General features: G+C 43.2%; 1 long non-coding RNA gene across 1 annotated transcript in view; it reads left to right on the top strand.

Annotated features, from left to right (window-relative positions):
- LOC108303307 overlaps positions 1-1,619 on the top strand; it is a 19,039-nt gene extending 17,420 nt beyond the window's left edge. The window contains exon 3 of the long non-coding RNA XR_001824778.1: positions 653-1,619. This is a non-coding gene — a long non-coding RNA (uncharacterized LOC108303307). The remainder of the gene's footprint in view (positions 1-652) is intronic.
- Positions 1,620-19,891: the final 18,272 nt, after the last annotated feature.

Below are 19,891 nucleotides of genomic sequence, written 5' to 3'. Positions count from 1 at the left end.
TTAGACAGAGTCTTGCTCTGTCGCCAGGTTGGAGTGTAGTGGTGCAATCTTGGCTCGCTGCAACCTCCACCTTCCGGGTTCAAGTGATTTTCCTGTCTCAGCTTCCCAAGTAGCTGGGACTACAGGCACACGCCACCATGCCCAGCTAATTTTTGTATTTTTAGTAGAGACGGGGTGTAATCATGTTGGCCAGGTTGGTCTCGATCTCTTGACCTAGTGATCCGCCTGCCTCAGCCTCCCAAAGTGCTGGGATTACAGGCGTGAGCCACAGCACCTTGCCACATCTTATTCTTTTACCTCTTTTTTTCAGGGATATAACGTCTATGCCTGTTCTTACTCTTCAGGATTACTGGGGGAAATATATACAACACTGTAAATGAAAAACACTTTGTAAATCATATACCACTCTCTGGATGCTGGGGATCAGCTGAACATGTAAGAGGTGCCCTATGGACACCATTGATTCATTACTCTGGGAAGTCTACATGCAGTGGGAGAACAGTTCCAATTTCTAAAAAAGAAAATTATACTGGCTCTAATCAACAGCTGAGATCCCTTCTGAGATGCGCCTTCCCCACGGAATCATGGAGGCGGGAGGAGGGCCAGGCTATATTTCAAAGCCCCCCTCCTTCTCTTCCCTCTTTCTCCCTAGGCTGCCAGAACCTTTGCTTGTAGTGCAAGCACAACCATATTGCTGGAAGTGAAATTTGCAGTCTGCTCTATCAGATGGTTTCTGCGCATGGGCTGTTACTATGTTCAAAGCATTAAACTGCCTAGAAGTGGATTATTTACAGAGCTTCTCTCTTCCCAGAGCTGCTGATAGGTGGCAATTCAGCCTCTTCGCCCTAATGCACACTTTCTCACTTTCCACCGAGACTCTTTGTTTGCTGACAGCATCTGGCTATCCTGGGTACTTGCCTCAGCTGGCTCAGTTCTCTCCAATCCCTAGAAGAAACAGCCCTCACCTACATGCCAGAGATGAAATAAGATTTCAGCTCAAAGCTAGCAACCTTTCTCTGAAGTGGTGTCACACCCAGACAGAGAAATAAATGTGTTGTTTCTTCTTAGATAATGAGAAGTCAGTCTTTCAGGCAGACTTTTGACACAGGGAGGATCAAGGTTTGACTACCTTTGAGTAATCCTTGCAGAGAAAACAGCACCTAATTGGACATAGGAAGAAAGGAACCAGCTGCTACTGTCATGATTATTTAAACACCCATCCACAGTCAAAAACGCTGCATTGTTTCATTACAAGTGAAATTTGATTGCTGCTACATTTCTTGCTGGCCTCCCGTCTATGCAAATTGGGGAGAAAGAAATTCATAAGGCACCAGAACCCATTTGCCTTCTAAATGTACTGTTTGCATATAGACATCAGCAGCCTGAATAAATCCTAGTGAGAAATGTCAAACCAACCTCACTGGCTATTTTTCTATTTTTCTCCCTGAAAATATCGTTTTTAACACGTTCACAAAGGCAAGCTAGATTCTGTGTTATCGATGTTTTAGTAAAAGACGAGTGGGGTGGTGGGTCAGTAGTGGGCATCAGACATTAATGAAAACCATTTTGGGAGAGTTCAATTTATAAAAGATTAAAATAATTCATCAACTTGCAAAAAATTGTTCTAACCCTCCCTGCTGACAGTCAATGTTTGTGCTGGGGGGCTGAGTATTATATAATAATTTATACAGCAGTTTATAGTTCCCAAAACGTTTCTGCCTTGGGTCTATCAGAGGACACTCCCAAGGACGCCATGAGTGAGCCTTATCCTCATCCCACAGATGAGAAAGCCGGATCTTAGAAAGATGGGGACTTTTTATTGTCACAAAACATGTCCCACCCCCGGGCATTCACCTTGCAATGCAGATTCCTCTTCATCCTTCAAAGCCCAAATATAATATCTCCACTTTTCTGTCACATTCCCTGTTCCCTCCACCCCCTGCCTCCACCACCACTGCACAGGAAATTGTTAATTCATTTAAATGGATCAGTGAAAAAACACTGTGTCATGGGAGGAGATGCAGCAATGTCAAGGTCATTGTGGGTCCTGTGACAAAGTGAAAATCTTTTTCTTTTTTCTTTTTTTTTTTTGAGGTGGAGCTTCGCTCTTGTTACCCAGGCTGGAGTGCAGTGGCGCAATATTGGCTCACCACAACCTCTGCCTCCTGGGTTCAGGCAATTCTCCTGCCTCAGCCTCCTGAGTAGCTGGGACTACAGGCGCGCGCCACCATGCCCAGCTGATTTTTGTATTTTTAGTAGAGACAGGGTTTCACCATGTTGACCAGGATGGTCTCGATCTCTTGACCTCGTGATCCATCCCTCGGCCTCCCAAAGTGCTGGGATTAAAGGCCTGAGCCACCACGCCCGGCCATGTGAAAATCTTTCTTCAAGGGAAGCAAAGATGGAGACGGTGCCCTTGTGTAACACGAACCCAACTGGGCTCACTCTGTGAGCTCAAGCTTGGAAAGAAGATGAAGAGGAGCCTGCTGGGGTTCTTCTTCATGGGATCCTGACTCTGCCACAGCCCCTGTATCTGCTGACAGTATCTCTTCTGATTCTTCTCCACAACGTGAGACCCTCGAGGACAGGGATCATTTCTCTACCAGTGACCAGCGAAAGCCTGGTGCAGGACAATGCCCCATCATTGCTTCCCGAATGCACCTGCAGTGTAGTGATCCTTTCAGAAAACAGGGCCAGAGCTCACAGCTCTGACTCCTGGCTTGGTGCGATTTCTTCCCTGGGCTGCCCTATGGTGATGGCAGCAACAGCCCATCTAGAGCGGCTGCTGCCAAGACACTAGCTGTAGTGGGGAGATGTGGCTGGGCCTCGCACTCCACAGAGCAGGCAGGAGCCCTGCTGTCCCTGGGTGCTGCTGCAGCTGCCCTGGTGCAGCTCCAGAATGGGTGTCTCTGTGCCTTGGGGCCCCAGAAAGCCCCTCCTAGGAGCCACCCACTCCAAGTCTCCTCTCTGCTAAGAGTTGCAGAGATGACAGGTTGACCTGCCTGCAGAGAGGAGCAACCCACTGCTGGTCTCGTCTTAGCTGTTATACCACTCAATAAAGCTTCTCTTCATCTTGCTCACTCTCCACTTGTCTGAGTACCTCATCCTTCCTGGATGCAGGACAATAACTCAGACAAAGGCGCCACTGACCACAGAGGTTTCTGGCCCAAAGATCCTCTAACAATAGTAGCTATACCATGACACATTATCCTGCAACACCCTCCTCCCACCACATAAAGAAAGAAGTGGGGGCAATAAAATTAATAATAGCTAATACACAAGAGGGCTTACTACATGTCAACCCCCATGGTGGTTACACATACATATTCCCTTAAAATACCCTCTGAGTTAGGCACTATGTTCCCTTGTTCTGTGGATGATAAAACTCAAAGACGTTTAGGCCACACAGCTAGTATACTGATGGTAATTCAAACCTGAGCCCTTAACCTCACAGAAATTTAACAAAGTCAAAACAATCCAAAAGCTAAAATTTGCTTATCTAACTATCCAGAGATGTTTTCCTGGCCATAAGTCCTTGCTATGGACTCTATATGAGATGGTACAGAGCCATTCAAAGCTGGTCAGGGAACTGTCACCAGTCTATGATGGGATAAGAACAGAAATTGAGAGTAAATATTTAAACACCTTTGTGGCAACTTGATATCTCTACTATATCCAAGTGTGTGATCAGCGGATTTGTCTTGTTCAGCAGGGTAGAGACTGGTAGGAAGGTATGAGCTTGAATGATGAGCTGCCAGTAGTCTGGGCTGTGTAGTAGTTTTAGTCTGCAGTAGATTGAAGGCTTTTTTTAATTGATTCTTTATCACAGCTTGAGAAACACTAACACTATAGTTCTATTTCAGTTGCCTTGGGAGTAGAAGATGGAAAAAGTAGTCCAGCAATAGCTAGGAGAGTTTGTCTAGGCTCTTTGCTATTGCCTTGCTGGGTGACGTCAGACAGCTTCCCTTCGGATAACTGTAGAGCGAGGGGCTTACACTAGATTCTAAGTCTCTCCTGTGCTGTGGCCTACGGAGCATATTTGTTACCAGAGCAAATCATTTAACATCTGCTTCCTCTGATATTGTTTGACTTTGTGTCCATACCCAAAGCTCATCTTGAATTGTAATAATCCCCACATGTCAAGGGCAGGACCAGGTAGAGATACTTGAATCATGGGGGGGGTGGGTTTTCCCATATCGTTCTCATGATAGTGATTTATCATGAGAGCTGGTGCTTTTATAAGGGGCTTCCCCTTCACTCAGCACTCATTCTCTCTCCTGCCGCCCTTTGAAGAGATACCTTCTGTCATGACTGTAAGTTTCCTGAGGCCTCCCCAGCCACGCAGAACTGTGAATCAATTAAACCGCTTTCTTTCTTAATGGCAGCATGATAACAAACTAATACGTCCTCTATATAACAAAGTTATTTTCAGCAATAATCATGTAATAATCAGAAATGAGCACCATCTTCTTGATTTTTACTCTGAAAAACAAATAATTTTAAAAGAATAATTTCCTTTTAAAAGATGATTCATGTGTCAAATAAATACCTTCCCTCATGGTTCACACTCTGATAAAAAATTTTTTTTTTTTTTTTTTTTTTTTTGTTTGAGACGGAGTTTCGCTCTTGTTGCCCAGGCTGGAGTGCAATGGCGCGATCTCGGCTCACCGCAACCTCCGTCTCCTGGGTTCAGGCAATTCTCCTGCCTCAGCCTCCTGAGTAGCTGGGATTACAGGCATGCGCCACCATGCCCAGCTCAGCTAATGTTTTGTATTTTTAGTAGAGACGGGGTTTCACCATGTTGACCAGGATGGTCTCGATCTCTTGACCTAGTGATCCACCCGCCTCGGCCTCCCAAAGTGCTGGGATTACAGGCGTGAGCCACCGCGCCCGGCCAATAAAAAATTTAAATTTAAATATAATAGAAGTAAAATGTCTCAAAGTCACACAGAACTGAACTAACTCAAGTTTCATGTTTTTGTCTTTGCAGCCACTAAGTCTGTGTTGTTGACTGAGTATTGGGTCTGATGTTTGCACGCAGGAATGGGAAGGACTGCTCAAGTTGGAGACACAAACTGAAGCCAGCTCCAGCTCCAAACTGTTACAAATGGAGTCTGTAGGTGTGAGGGGCTGACTATATAACTCAGAGTTCTCCAGTAGAACACAGTTTTTATGAAAGGATAAGTAATAAAAATGTGCTGATGTGCAACTTATGGATCTGTTATTAAAACTCAACAGTCATTGCAGCAATATTTAGAACTTAAGGAAACAAAAGTTTTGCGAGGTGGCTGTTTTAACTATGACATTGTTTAGAAATGTTGGCAGATGGTGATAGTATAAAGCAGATCAATGTTTTATTTCAGTTGGGTTTTTTAAATTTTGTTTCTTTGTTTTGAGACAGAGTCTTGCTCTGTTACCAGGCTGGAGTGCAGCGGCATGATCTCAGCTCACTGAAGCCGCTGCCTCCTGGGCTTAAGCGATTCTCCTGCCTCAGTCTCCCAAATAGCTGGGACTACAGGCACACACCACCATGCCCAGCTAATTTTTGTATTTTTAATAGAGACGGGGTTTCACCATGTTGGCCAGAATGGTCTCGATCTACTGACCTCATGATCAGCCTGCCTTGGCCTCCCAAAGTGCTGGGATTACAGGCGTGAGCCACCGCACCCGGCCTCACTTGGATTAAAAAAAAAATTTTTTTTGAGACAGAGTCTCACTCCATCTCCAGGTGCCAGGCTGGAGTGCAGTGGCATGATCTCGGCTCACTGCAACCTCCACCTCCTGGGCTCAAGCAATTCTTCTGCCTCAACCTCCTGAGTAGCTCGGACTATAGGCATGCACCACCACGCCCAGCTAATTTTTGTATTTTTAGTAGAGACAGGGTTTCACCATGTTGGCCAGGATGGTCTCGATGTCTTGACCTCGTGATCTGCCCGCCTCAGCCTCCCAAAGTGGTGGGATTACAGGTGTGAGCCACCGTGCCCAGCCTATTTTTTAAAAATTCTATACAGACAATGAACCCTCTTACTTCTTGAACCTAGGGAAGCCCCCGCCCCATGCCCAAACCCCGCTGTTGGTATGCTGCTGCTTTTAGTTATAATAGTTTGTATACTTTGGGGATTGAAAAGGACTTGGTTTTAAAGAGTTTCAACGACAATGCACTTGCTCTTTTGGTTCAATAGTTTTAATTCTGGGCCAAGGGAGAAAAAAAATCCAATCAATATTAATAATAGCTAACACTTACTGTGTGCATACTTTGTGCTGGGCTCAGTGCCCAGTGCTTTGTGTACATTACCTCTTTCTTTCTTCCAAATGCACCTCTAGGAGATACATCCTATTCTTATCTCCAGTTTACAGATAGAACTGAAGCTTAGAGAGGCCAGGTAACGTCTCCAAGTTCACATAGCTAGTAAGTGATAGAGGGGAAATCTGGACCCAGCGGCCTGATTTAGGGCCTATGCTTTTCCCCTCCAAGTTCTGCTGCCTTCTACTGTGTGTCTACTTGCCACATGCTCATCAAACAGAACAGAGCACACCACAGTAGAATAGTGACTCTTCGGGGCATCTCTTCAGGAGCAGGAACTATAACTACACTATCATATTTAATCCTCACAGCAACCCTGCTAGGCAGGCATTTAGTACCCACTTTTACCTAGCAAGAAAATAACATTCAGCAACGTTAATTACTTTTAGAATATAGAGTCAGTAAATGACAAAGCCCATATTCAAACCTCTTTTTTCTTTGCTTTTTCTGTTACCTTAAACTTCTTACCTCAGGTACCCAATGCTGCATTGAACCACAACAAGAAAAAATCCTTATGCCTAAGAAACAAGATGCTTTTGATCTAGTTGGAGAGCCAGGTACCCGATTTCCCAGCTTGCCTTGCAGCTAGGGAGCCACAAATCAGGCCAATGAGATGTTAAGAGGAATTGGTTGGTGGAGACAGGTGGGTTCTTAGAAAACCTTTGCCTTTCTGATAAAACAGACAGCTTAAGTTGTCAAGGACCTTCTCCTGTCTTCCTTTTTTGAACACAAATGGCAATGCTGAATCTGTAGTAGTGATCTTGTAACCGTAAGGCACAAGCAAAAGGAATCTCAGAGATGGCTGCCCTAATATCACAGAGCTGCTGAGCCAATACTAATAACCACCTACTTCTGTACTTGCAAAAAAAAATCCATATTTATTTAAGAATGCTTAATTGGATATTATGTTACTTGCAGCCAAATACAACCCTAATTTATACAGAAAGAAGATCCAGTTTGAGTAGCCTCACTTTCCATAGACCTAAGTTAAGCCGTTCTATGCCTCTTTTAACTAATTTTTCCCTGCCCTCTTAAAGAGGCTACCCTGAATGTAATTTAAGACATCTTGGTGCTGTAGCCCTGACACCAAGTAAGTGATAGGGCTGCTATGCTCACAGCCCTTTCTGAGGATAACCACAAGTGGTTCTTTATGAATGGGCCCCCATGCTTTGTGCCAGGTTACTGTGATTCTCTGGCCAAAGCTAAGATGACTTAGATATTCAGCACTTGGCCCAAAGTAGCCATGCACAGGTCAGCTGGTAGCCATGAGAGCTCTATCCAGCAAAGATACTGTATAGATAGATGTTAACTGGTCCACCTGTGAGAAGAAAGTTGATAAATACAATGAGAATGCAGAAGCCAAAAGGCTAGACAAGTCAAAAATAAGCAGAAACCAAGAAGTAAAGAGAAGGAAAGAGAAAAAGTTATATGAGGCTGGACGCAGTGGCTCACACCTATAATCCTAGCACTTTGGGATGCCAGGTGGAAGGATTGCTTGAGGCCAGGAGTTTGAGACAAGGCTGATCAACAGAGCGACACCCCATTTCTACAAAAACTAAAATCTATCAATTGATTGATATAGATATATCTGGGCACTGCTATATGGGAGGCTGGGGCAGGAGGATAGCGTGAGCCCAGGAGTTTGAGATTTCAGTGAGCTATGATCCTGCCACTGTACTCCAGTCTATGGTACAGAGTGAGACTCCCATCTAAAAAAAGTTATATGGTAACAGCAGTAGAATCTTAACTATGGCACAGACTCTAGGGTAGAAGTCACCAATGATAGTTACTGAGGGAACAATACAATGGGCCCCTTGTTCTAGATCTTCTGGAGGTGATCTAAAGTTCTTTAGAGCCACAGGAGCTGCTGTGATTCCTAACTGATCACTAACTGCACTGTAGATGGTGAAGCCATGTCATTAAGCTTACCTCCCAAAATATACTTACAGTAGCTCCATTAGATCACATTACTCCCAGTAGTCTGAAAGAGCATAACCAACATGTTGGCAACCCAAGTTCATCATTCTCATCACCAATTGTCATGATGTGCTGCACACACACCTGTGAAGCCCCAAGATTATGGACAGGGTGTCTTTGGGCCATATTTGGCCCAAATATATGTCTTGTCCAGCCTACATGCTATGTTAAGAAGATGTACAGTTGGACACCTTTCGATGCAGTGTGTGCTCTTCAATTTGTGATGGTTCCCGCCTCTCTCCATTCCTAATACTTGCTTTACTTTGCACATTTACATTATCTATTTGGTACCTGTAGGTACTTGAGCTGCTGCCCCTGGCAGATAATTGCCCAAGTGGTTACATATGATACTGAAGTGTTCCACATGGCAGGAGAGAGAGCTGCTGCTTTGCTGCTTTCCCCAGAGTCGTCTTCATTCCTAAGGGCTATACCCATTGAGAGAGAGAGAGAGAGAGACAGACAATGAGAGAGAGAGAGAAAGAGGGGGGGAGACAGAGAGAGAGAGAGAGAGAGAGAGAGAGAGAGAGAGCGTGCTATTGCCACCCCTACAGACCACAGAGCTGGTATCTTCCCTCACGTTATCAACAACTTGCTTCTCCCCTGCAGAGTGTCTGCTGCTCATAACTCCTGTCCCCACCTCTAATCACATCCAGCACCACTTACCACCACAGCTTTTCTCTCTCCAGGCCTTCAATTGCTTTTTATCATGCCTGACTTGCTGGGTGTTCATGTGGTTGACCTTTGTGGCCACAGCCAATTACTGGGTGCTTTTCCTTCTACCCAGTAAACCATGAATCTCGGCACAATGTGGTCTCTGGAATAGTGGCTCTGGTTAGCAGCGTTTGTGAGCTGGGTTCCCAGGGGCTCTGCTTTGCCGTCAATCAATTCTATTTTTGTTTTCCCAAAACCTTTTGAGTCCAGAGAGATTGCAGAAGCCTGAGGGATCCAGAAAATGAGGCTAGTGCAGTGGTGTGGTTTGGCCAATGGTGAAAATAACAGCCTGTGGAAATAGTCAAAGGCGAGATGACTGTGGGCTGCAGGAGGCAAGCAAGTTTTCTTTAAGAATGAGTTAAGACAGACAAAGAAAGGATTAAAAGGAATATCCTCACTTTGGGAGGCCAAGGCGGGTGGATCACTTGAGGTCAGGAGTACAAGACCAGCCTGGCCAACGTGGTGAAAACCCGTCTCTACTAAAAATACACAAATTAGCCAGGCATGGTGGTGCACACCTGTAGTCCTAGCTACTCAAGAAACTGAGGCAATGAGAATTGCTTGAACCCAGGAGGCGGAGGATGCAGTGAGCTGAGATTATGTCACTGTACTCCAGCCTGGGCAATAGAGCAAGACTCTGGCTCAAAAAATAAAAAAAAATAAGAATAAAAGGAACATCCAAAACTGCAGAAAAGGCAGCCCAAGTGAAAGGTGAGTGATGGTGCAGGGTGTGGTATACACACACAGCAGTGTGTGTGTCTGTGTGTGTGTGTACACATGAGCACAGGTGTATGCAGAAGGATTAGCACTGGGACCTGGGGATAATAAAGTTAGGGAGGAACAAACTATACAGGGTCTTGAAAGCTAGATGAATAAATTTGAAATCATTGCAGTTGGCAGCTTAGAGCTGCTAATGGGGAAAGAAATTTGGACCCAGGTACCTATCTAGGTGATGACATCAAAGCCAAGTAGAAATGGAGGGGAAATAAGCCTAGGATCTTTTGAAGGCATAATTGACAAGCCTGGATGACTGGCTCAATTTGAAAGGCTGAATGGAGGGAACAGTCAATGCTAATGAGTTTTGAGCTCAGGGGCATGTTGGCACCAACATAGAAATGAAAGTTTGAAAGAGCTAAAAGAAGACTATGAATTCTGTTTTGGAAGTCACATTTCATTTTTCAGAAAGAGACCTGCCATCCTCATTTGTTTATTTGGCTGTCGATGCGGTTACCAGAACAGATTTGCGTCTGGAGTGCAATGGGGAAGCCTGGGGAACAAGAACAGGCTTCTCTCTCACCCGCACTTCTGGTTTTCTTAGCCAACAAGACAAGACCAGAAGCTTCCACTAGATATTAAATGGCTTCTTAGTCTTGCAGTGAAGCCTCTGTCTAAAATGAGACCCATGGAAACCAATGAGTCCAAGAGGTGATTTCAGAAGCTCATTATTTGCCATGACTTCAGAGCGGTGCTCACATTCTTTTGCTAACAAGTATTTACCAACCAAATTTGGCACTGTCAGCATACTGGCAGGGAGCCAAAATGTTAAATGGACACTGACCCATCACAGGAAAAAAAAGAGGAGGGCAAATGATCATTCCACCCCATAGAGCCCACGCCCACCTCCGAGATAACAGGCTCCATCCCTCTCTCTGTAACTCAGGCGACTTTATATACAGCATCCCCAAACGACATCAGGTTGTGAGGCCCTGGTAAAGGCAATTGTTTGAGGCTGCACAGACTCTGCGGAACTTTGGGAACCTTTCTGCACTCCAAGCAACTAAGTGGGGGCTTTCTTGGTAGGCGGTCCTGGGTTAACCTGACTTTGATTTTTACAACACAGTTATGCACTTGAGTTTCAATCTGGCTGTGGATTTTAGAGCATAGATTAACAGACACCTATGGAGTCTATATAACTTTGAATGCTAGCATGGAACCCTCACAATTGTCTTCACTAGAATCAATTCATTTAGGGATGTTTGGCTTTTCTCTTCCAGTCATTCTGGGAATCCTAAGTGGGTCCACATGCTATGCAGCGCAGCGAGCAGTTGTTCAGCATATAGATGTTGTGCAAGCGGAGCTATGATTAACTAACCTCTCTAAGCCTCAGTTCTCTTATCAGTAAAATGGGGAGATCATACCTAGTTTCAAGTGGCATTGTGATGAATAAATTACATAAAGAGGCTGTATTCATTATCTTCTGCTCCCTAACAAATTACCCCAAAATGTAGTGGCCTAAAGAACAATAAACATTAATTATCTCACAGTTTCCGGGGGTCAGGAAATGGAAATGGTTTAGCTGGGTGGTACTGGTTCAGGGTCTTACAAGATTCATGGATGTCAGCCATGGCTGCAGTCATCCAAAGGCTAAATTTGGGCAGGAGGATCTTCTTGTGCGGCAAAATCATCAGAGAAATCAGGAAGTTGCAGTTAGGGATTCTCATCACATATGTGAAGAAAGAAATAGAAGAGGCCAAAGTTTCAGAATACATATTCAAGTTATTTGACTCACACTTGTGAGGCCATGGGGTGCTGCCCATTCTCACATAACCATGGGACTGACAGGCCAGTAGATCCGAGAGCAGAAAAACAATGGTTGGGTTATTTTAGAACAAAGGGAACTAAATAGTTTTTATTTTATAAAAAGCAGATAATAATATTGATCCTATTAGCAGCTACCATTTAGCTAGGAACCATGCAACCCTTACGGTTGCCAGCATCCAAGACAACCCCGACACCATGGAGCTCCATCCCAATCATGGGTTGCCTGCCTCTAGATTTCTTGAACATTAGAAAGAAATAGTTTTTCAATTCTTTTAATCTATTCTTACTTGTTTTCTTTCTGTTGCTTTATAACAAACCTAATACCAACTACATAAAGTCCTATGACAATGGGTGTTATCCCAGCTCTAGCACGTCATCTGTCACCAGGGCATGCATTTATCAAAGGCAGGAAAGTCTGTAGAAATGATTCCAGGAGAAAGAAGAGAAACCATCATTTACAGGTTTATGCAACAGTTATTGAGCTCTCCCTACCATGGGGAAAGCACTATGAGGGATTCAAAAGTGAATGGGTCATATCCTATTAAGCTTAACTTATCAAATTGACAGGAAGGAGGTCAGACAGTTGTATACAGAGTTTGCTGTGAGTTTCTCTTCCATTTGGGCTTCCTGCTACTACCACTTTGTTCTTTGTAAAGAACTTCGACATGTGAGGAATTGCACTAGGTGCTGGAATCACAATGATATATTTTTGGTTCCTGTGTCTTTAAAAAAGTAAAATTTTAGTAACATTATTTCTTATTTCAAAAGTGACATATATTCAATAAGGAGAAGAAAATAATCATATATAATTGAGGAACAAATATTTTTAACAGTTTGATATTTTTATACTTCTTGAAAAAAATTGGGATTATTTATTTGAGTACCTGCTTTTTCACTCAATATCAAATTGCAAAGATTTTGCCATAACAATATATATATTCCTACAACAATATTTTTATGGGATATCATGTATTCCATTGAATGGAGCTAATGTAATTTGTCTAATCCCTTATTGCTGGACATGTAGGCAGATCTTAATTTTCACTCTTATAAACAGCTGCTATAATGAATCTCTTTGTAGTTAAATGTTTTGTATATTTATGATTGCTTCCTTGGAATAAATTCTTCAAAGTAGAATTGCTACATTAAAATTTTTGTAAAATTCTAAGAATTTCAGTAGAAATCTAAATTAACTTTCAATAGTTAGACAAATTTAGTCTCTATCCAGCAGGCCAGGAGTTTCCCTAAATGGTTCTTTTTTAATATAACGACTTTGACAGGCCTCCCATAACTCAATAAATCACTTGTGCGTTTGTATGAATCGTTTTTCAGGCTGTTTCCCTTCTCAGAGGAAAGAGCAGAGCTCCTAGAAAGGCAGGAACCTGGCAAAGGGCACAGAATGATGGGCCAGGCCTGTGAACAGCAGTCCCAGCCAAAGGCCCGCTCCAAGAGTAGACCTGCCTAACTCCTGCAGAGTGTTCTTCAAGCTCATGACAATGCACATTACATTCACTCTAAGTGCAGAATTCTCTCTTCCCGTGAGTGACAAAAAAGGTAAATAAATTCAGAATTCTCAGATTGCGGCTCCAAGTCTTGCCAGCAACAATTAGTTGTAGAGAAGATAATGGTGTTTCCCCTTCTCCAGCTTCACCTTCTCACCCTTTTCTTCCTCTTTCTCATTCTTTGTCATCTATTATTTTCCAAAATAGAAACAGCTTTGCTGAATTTCCTATGTATATCCCTTCCAGGCAAGAAACAGGGATCGATCTCACCATTTGAATGACTGTTCATTATCCTATTGTGGGGATGTAGCATGATTTATTTAAAGTAAATTAAATAATGTCTTGTTTTGACAGACATTATGGCGTCTCCAGCCTTTAAGATTTCACTAGTGTGCACCCCAACACTTCTCTCTTTGTATGCTTGTCCAATTGCCTCCTTAGGATAAATTCCTAGAAGAGGAATTGGGTCAAAGTAGATGCCTCTCACCAATCTGCCCTGCAGAAGGGTTTCACCAATTTACTTCAAGAGGGAGGTTCCTAACATTGTTCCTAACCCTTCTGCAGGGCATGGGTACAATAAAGTTTCTCCTCGATTTCTATTTCTTCCTTTCTTTCCTGTTAGCTGAGAGAGGCAAGTTGCTTTCTAGAGACCCCAACCACTCAATTAACTCTGTTAAAATGCTTCCTTCTTTTCTCAGGTTAAAAAGAAGAACGGCTTCTTGTCTTATCCAGGAGCCCCACACCTTCTGTTACAAAGGGGTAAAATTGAAGGTGCCAGTCATTCAGTTGAAAACAAAATTTGCTGAGACTCAGTTCTGCTGAGTCATCATCCATTAAAAGCCTTGCAAGCCTTGTGTATATTTAATCTATCTGGTATATTCATACAGAGGCCCACACACATTTGATTCTTTATACGGGGGAGGGTGTGTGTCTAGGTGATAAATGTATATATGTGTGTATAGATTAAATATATGATCAAAAACTTAAAAGAGAAAAATATAACCCCTGTTTTTCAAGGCATAGATTGATATTTTCTACAGAAGTAATCAATAAATCTTTGGGGTTTTTTTTTTCATGTTTACAAATACAAAGAAATAGTAAACATTTGTTTCCCTGATTTTCACAGACATTGCTGATCTATACCTGGCATTTTTTGTAACAAGCTTGTACCCTAAAATGAGAATGGCAAGGGCTGCAGCCAGGGGCTGGGGGAGCCAGCAGGGCACTTTACGATTTCTCAGAAAGTGAATACTGGTCGCTGACTTCCATGTTAGGTCCACACCCCACCTTTTCTGCCCTTGCTACCCCCCAAAAAACCCTCTGAATACAGAGACTTGGCTTCTCCTTCCTTTGACTATATAGCTACAGCAGAGATATAAAGAAGTTTCTTTTTTCTTTTTTTTTTTTTTTACAATACAGTTTCACTCTACATTTCTTAAGGAAAGGAGCCACACAAGTCTCGAGTTGGGATGATGAAGCCGTAATCAGAGCATCTGGTCTCTCTGCCTCCAGCGAGGCTGGGCATTTCCCAGCAATATGTTCCCCAGGGTTTTCTGGTTTGGAGTCAAGCCCCTGAGATACTGTCTCACAGTAAAGTAGATCATGCAATTAGAGGAGCTCTCTCTTTCTCTCTCTCTCTGTTTTCAGTGTAGTTGCTTCCTCAGTTTGTGTTAATTCTAATAAGGCTAGTTAGAAGTCAAACCATTCCACCTTCCAGCAACATGTTAATAAGGAGATAGGGTGCAAAGTTCATATTATTTTGATTTTTTGAAACATAGAAAATTTTTGGAAATGCAATTGAAACTGTAGTGGAATCCCTACCATCCCCGATATTTCACCAGATTCAGAGTTTTGAGCTTCACTGGAAGGAGCAATTGATCAGGAACACTGTGTAGCCCCAGCTCTGATGCTAACCAGCTGGGTAGACTGCTCACTTTTCTCTAATCTCCTCTGCCAATGGTGGTACTGCATGTGCTTCCCATCTAACTCATGGAGTTGCCACGGCAAGAACCAACTGAAGTAACATGAAAGTATTTTGGAAATATACAATGCAAGGTAGTCATTACTGCTGCCGTGGCTTATTTTAGTTGCTTGAGACCATACAGAAGGGAGGAGAAAGACTGATTTTATTCCGCTAGCTACTCCCATTATTCTCATAGACAAGACACAAAGCTAATTCTTCCCTCTCCATGCAAACCACTCTGCACTTACATACTCCCTGGATCTTGCTCCTGCCTCTAAAGACCTCAAGGGAAAGAGATTCTATTCCACCTAGGCAACTTATCCTGGGGTTCAAAAACCTCAGTATCTGGAAGTTCTTTCAATGTCTATCCATAGCCCTTTGTACTGCCAGCTAACTAATTACCTCTGACTCTGATTTCAGAGATGAGGATTCTCTCTTTCACCCTACCATGATCTTCAGGGCTGTTTGAGACTTTGGTGCTGTGTTTTCTTCTTCCTCTCTCCAGCGGAGGAAGCACAAGATTTTCACATCCAGTTCAGAGGAATGTCAAGAATTTATTTTACATGCAGTTGAAAAGATGATGCTGCAAAAACCGATGACTCAGAATGAGGCTGAGGACAGACCCTTAGACGAAGGGAATATTTAAAAGTCACCAACCACAAAGGCATCTCCTGAAGTTGATCAAAGTGTTCCCATCTGCTGCCCAGGGAAGAATGACCAGGCAGAACAGATCAAAGAAAACCAATGTTTTATGGTGACAGTTCTAGCACCTAGGGCTGCAACTCTAAAAGTTCTGCTCTTCACTGGCCCAGCCAGTGGAAGGGTCTGGCAACGTCCTGTTTTCCAGAAACTTCCTTTGTAAGACTTGAGAATGCTCTTGTATCAGTCCATTCTTGCACTAATACAAAGAAATACCTGAACTGGGTAATTTATAAAGAAAATAAGTTTAATTGGGTCACAGTTCTGCAAGTTGTACAGGAAGCATAGTGGCTTCTGCTTCTGGGAAGCCTCAGGAAGCTTCCAATCAGGGTGCAAGGAAAGGGGAGAGCGCACACTTCACATGGCCAGAGCAAGAGGAAGAGAGAGCGAGGAGGTGCTACACTCTTTTAAACAACCAGATCTCTCAAGAACTCACTACCACGAGAACAGCACCAAGGGGATAGTGTCAACCATTTATGACAAACTGCCCCCACAGTCCAGTCACCTCCCACCAGGTCCCACCTCCAACATTAGAGATTATAATTTGGCATGCGATTTGGGTGAGGACACGGATTCAAACCACCGTAGCTCACAAACAAGACTCAGGGACATATATACCACCATCTGTATTTTACAGAAAGAGAAATTCAGATATATTGTTCATCCTTTTTTGCAACTTTCTGCACCTACATAGTGGACTCTTTATCAAAGCTAGGGTATTTTTCAGTGGTGCTAAAATGCTGATATAAGTTCCAGCACTGAGATTTATTTCTACAGAGAGGCTTTCTTTTTTTTTTTTTTCTTTTTCATCCTACTACAAAGGAACCACTTTCTGTAAGGCAGATCATTTTGAGCTTGAGTATAATGTTGTCAATCAGGAGGCGGGGATGGGAAAGCTCCACCCTTACACGGACTTACACCTAGGGCAGAAAAGGGTCTTCTGGAGATCAGAATCCCGTTGGCCTTTGTTGCTGAGGTAGCAATGCCTCTCCTGCAGTTGTTGTATGCAATGCTGAGTCTCCGAGCCCAGAGTGACGTGCAGAGTCTCAGAACACAGTCCACCTTCATCTCTGTCAGCCCTTCAGCATGTGGGCATTGGCATCAGATCCTGGCACTAGGCCTGTCTCTAACAGTGGGGGCCAGGGCAACAGTACAGCTGGAAGTCCCCGGCACTCCACCTGCCCCGCCTCTCTTCCCATCCCTGGCTCCATCGTGCACTGAAAAGGATTTGGGGACCCAAGTTCCATCTGCTGCACTCCCCAAAACGTCTGCCTGCAGCCACCACTCAGATCAATCAAGTAGCATATTCTAAAATAGGGATGGGGCATGGCTTCCAGGTAGTCACGTCCTCTTGGCCCCTGGTCTTTTCCCTCCATGGAGGTAGGGGGTATGATTTGAATCGATGGTGTTCTCTCTAAAATTCATATTGAAATGTAATCCCCAGTGTAACATCATTAAGATACATGGCATTTGACAGGTAAGTCATAAGGGCTCTGCCGTCATGAATGGGATGAGTGTCCTTATAAAAGGGCTTGAGGTTGAAGGGAGTGTTTCCAGCCCTTCCATCCCTTCTGCCGTGTGAAGACACAGCATTTCTCCCCTCCAGAGGATGCAGCAACAAGGCACCATTTTGGAAGCAGAGAGCAGCCCCCACCAGACACCAATCATGCTGGTGCCTTGGTCTGGGACATCCAGCTTTCAGAACCATGAGAAATAAATTTCTGTGGTTTATAAATGACCTAGTCTGTGGTATCTTGTTATAGCACCACAAATGGACTAAGACAGAAGATGGAGGGAGAGGAAGGGTAGAGCATGGCATTTTACAGCTGGAGCCTCAACCCTTTCACTTGCTAGCTGAGGAAATTGCTGAAACTGTCTCTGCCTTAAATTCCCCATCTCTGAAATGGGAATAATAGGGATACTTTCCTCATTGGCTAGAATGAGCACTAAATGAGATCATTCATGTAAGGCACTTAGAACAGTGAGAGCTTATAGTAAGTGCTCATGAATGATGACCATGATTGTTCTTAATTCACACCTGTAGAGTCTGAATTCCAGGCAGGTAACCACTCCCCCAACCACTGTGTTCACCTCCAGTCCCATTTAAACACCCTTGCCGCTATGCAGATGCCACCAAGCAGTGAACAGTTTTAGGCCGGTGCTGCCCAATAGAAAGTTGATGCAAAACAATAAATAATACTTAATTTTCTTTTTAAAAATAATTTCAACATATTTGGGGTTACATATGCAGGTTTGTTACATGGGTATATTGTGTGATGCTGAGGTTTGGGGTACAATGGATGCCATCACCCGGACAGCAATAGTACCAATAGTTTTTCAACCCTTGCCCCCTTCCTTCCTCCCACCTCTAGTGTCTCTATCGTCTACTGTTGCCATCTTTATGTCCACGAGTAGCCAATGTTTAGCGCCTACTTATAACTGAGAACATGCGATATTTGGCTTTCTGTTCCTGCATTAATTTGCTTAGGATAATGTCAAATTTTCTAGTAGTTACATTAAAACAAAGAAAAGAAGGAACAGGCAAGATTAATTTCATAGGGTATTTTTTTAACTCAATGTATCTGAGATATTATAATTTTGACATGTAATCAATATAAAAATTATTATTGACATATCTATGGTTTTGTATGAAAGCTTCCAAATCTGGTATTTATTTTACACTCGTAGCACATTGCAACATGGACTAGCCACGTTTCACACGTGTCTTGTGGCCACCATATCGGCCAGTGCAGCTCTGGATCCTTGCTGCCCATAGTGGCCTGCTAATCGGTTGCATCTGCACCAGCAGGCCAGACCTACCAAGTCAGAATCTGCATTTCAGCAAGATCTCTAGGTGATACGTGTACACATTAAGATTTGAGCAATATTGGGCTAACACTATCTGCTAAAAGCGAACTTGGAGCTTGTAGAAAGCAGGAAGGGGCTCTCCCTTCTCACCATTCATTCTTTGTGCCTCTTTTGAGACCCCTCCAGAGAACTTCAAAAATGTAATACCTAGACCCCGCTCCTCAGATTCTGATTTAATTGGGTTAAGGAGGGACCTGGGCAATACGAATTGCTTAAGACATTCCACAGGTGATTCTGACACGTACCCAGGGTGGAGAATCGTGGGCTAACCCAACACGAAACACTTGGGCCTCATTCAGCCCTCTCAAACACACCTGAACTGCAGCCTTGCAGGCTTTGGAGAAAGTCAGGTTGAGCAACACGGCTCAGTCAAAGCAGCTAAATCTCTGTAAAATTGTACAAATAGTCCCAATTGTCTCACAAACTCCAAGAAATTAATGCCATATGTGCAAATAGTATCCCCTTGGGAAAATAAGGCATTCTTAATGTGGCCACTGCTGTCCGTTCCTGGCTGCAGACTGAGAGCTCAGGTGATTCCCCTTAGGTTACCAAGATTTAAGGAAAATAAAGAATTTATACACTTATTAAATGATTAATTATGCTACTAAAAGTCCTCATGTTCAACATATTAATACTGTTGGTCCTTTCCAGGAAATAGTTAAATTCCACAGACATTTACTGAATTCCTGTGTTCCAGACCTAAAGGGGCTGCAAAGATGTTTCAATATAACAGATCCTACCTTCAAGGACTTCACCACCTTGTGGGGACCCAGCAAGGGTCTGGGATCCAGGAAAGTTGAGTCCTAACTGTCCTTCAGTTTCTCAATCTGTAAAAACTCAAATAAAATGGAACATGTTTATTACCAGTACTTAGAGTGTCTAAGGGATTTCAAGCATCATCACTTTTTAATATTATTGTAAGCATTTTTTAACCTTAAAAAGTAATCTCAAAGTATAAACTTTCTGAAGTCACCCAGTTTCTTCCTGCAAAGAAAGCTTTCTGGATAAGGGATAAATATAATTTTAAGTCACTCTGGGTCCAACTTGATCATTTTCCCCCACTATTTTGAAATGCTATACATTTAACACAATAATGAAAGAGTAAGGGATATGCAAAGTTTTAAATTATGCAAATCACAAATGCTAGAAAGGAAGACTTTTTGGTACTCTATTTCTTTCCAGAATTCTTGTGTGTGGGCTGGGTAGGCGTGCACATGGGCATGTGCTTGCATTTTTTCTTGTCTGAAAAGGAACACAAAAAGGCAGATGAGGAAAGAGAAGGGACAGTCAAAAAGACAGTGATCCTGTCTCAAAACAAACAAACAA

The sequence above is a fragment of the Cebus imitator genome, unplaced genomic scaffold (assembly GCF_001604975.1).
Source record: "Cebus imitator isolate Cc_AM_T3 unplaced genomic scaffold, Cebus_imitator-1.0 Scaffold45, whole genome shotgun sequence".
Taxonomy (NCBI): Eukaryota; Metazoa; Chordata; class Mammalia; order Primates; family Cebidae; genus Cebus; species Cebus imitator.
This window is presented reverse-complemented; position numbering and strand designations above follow the sequence as displayed.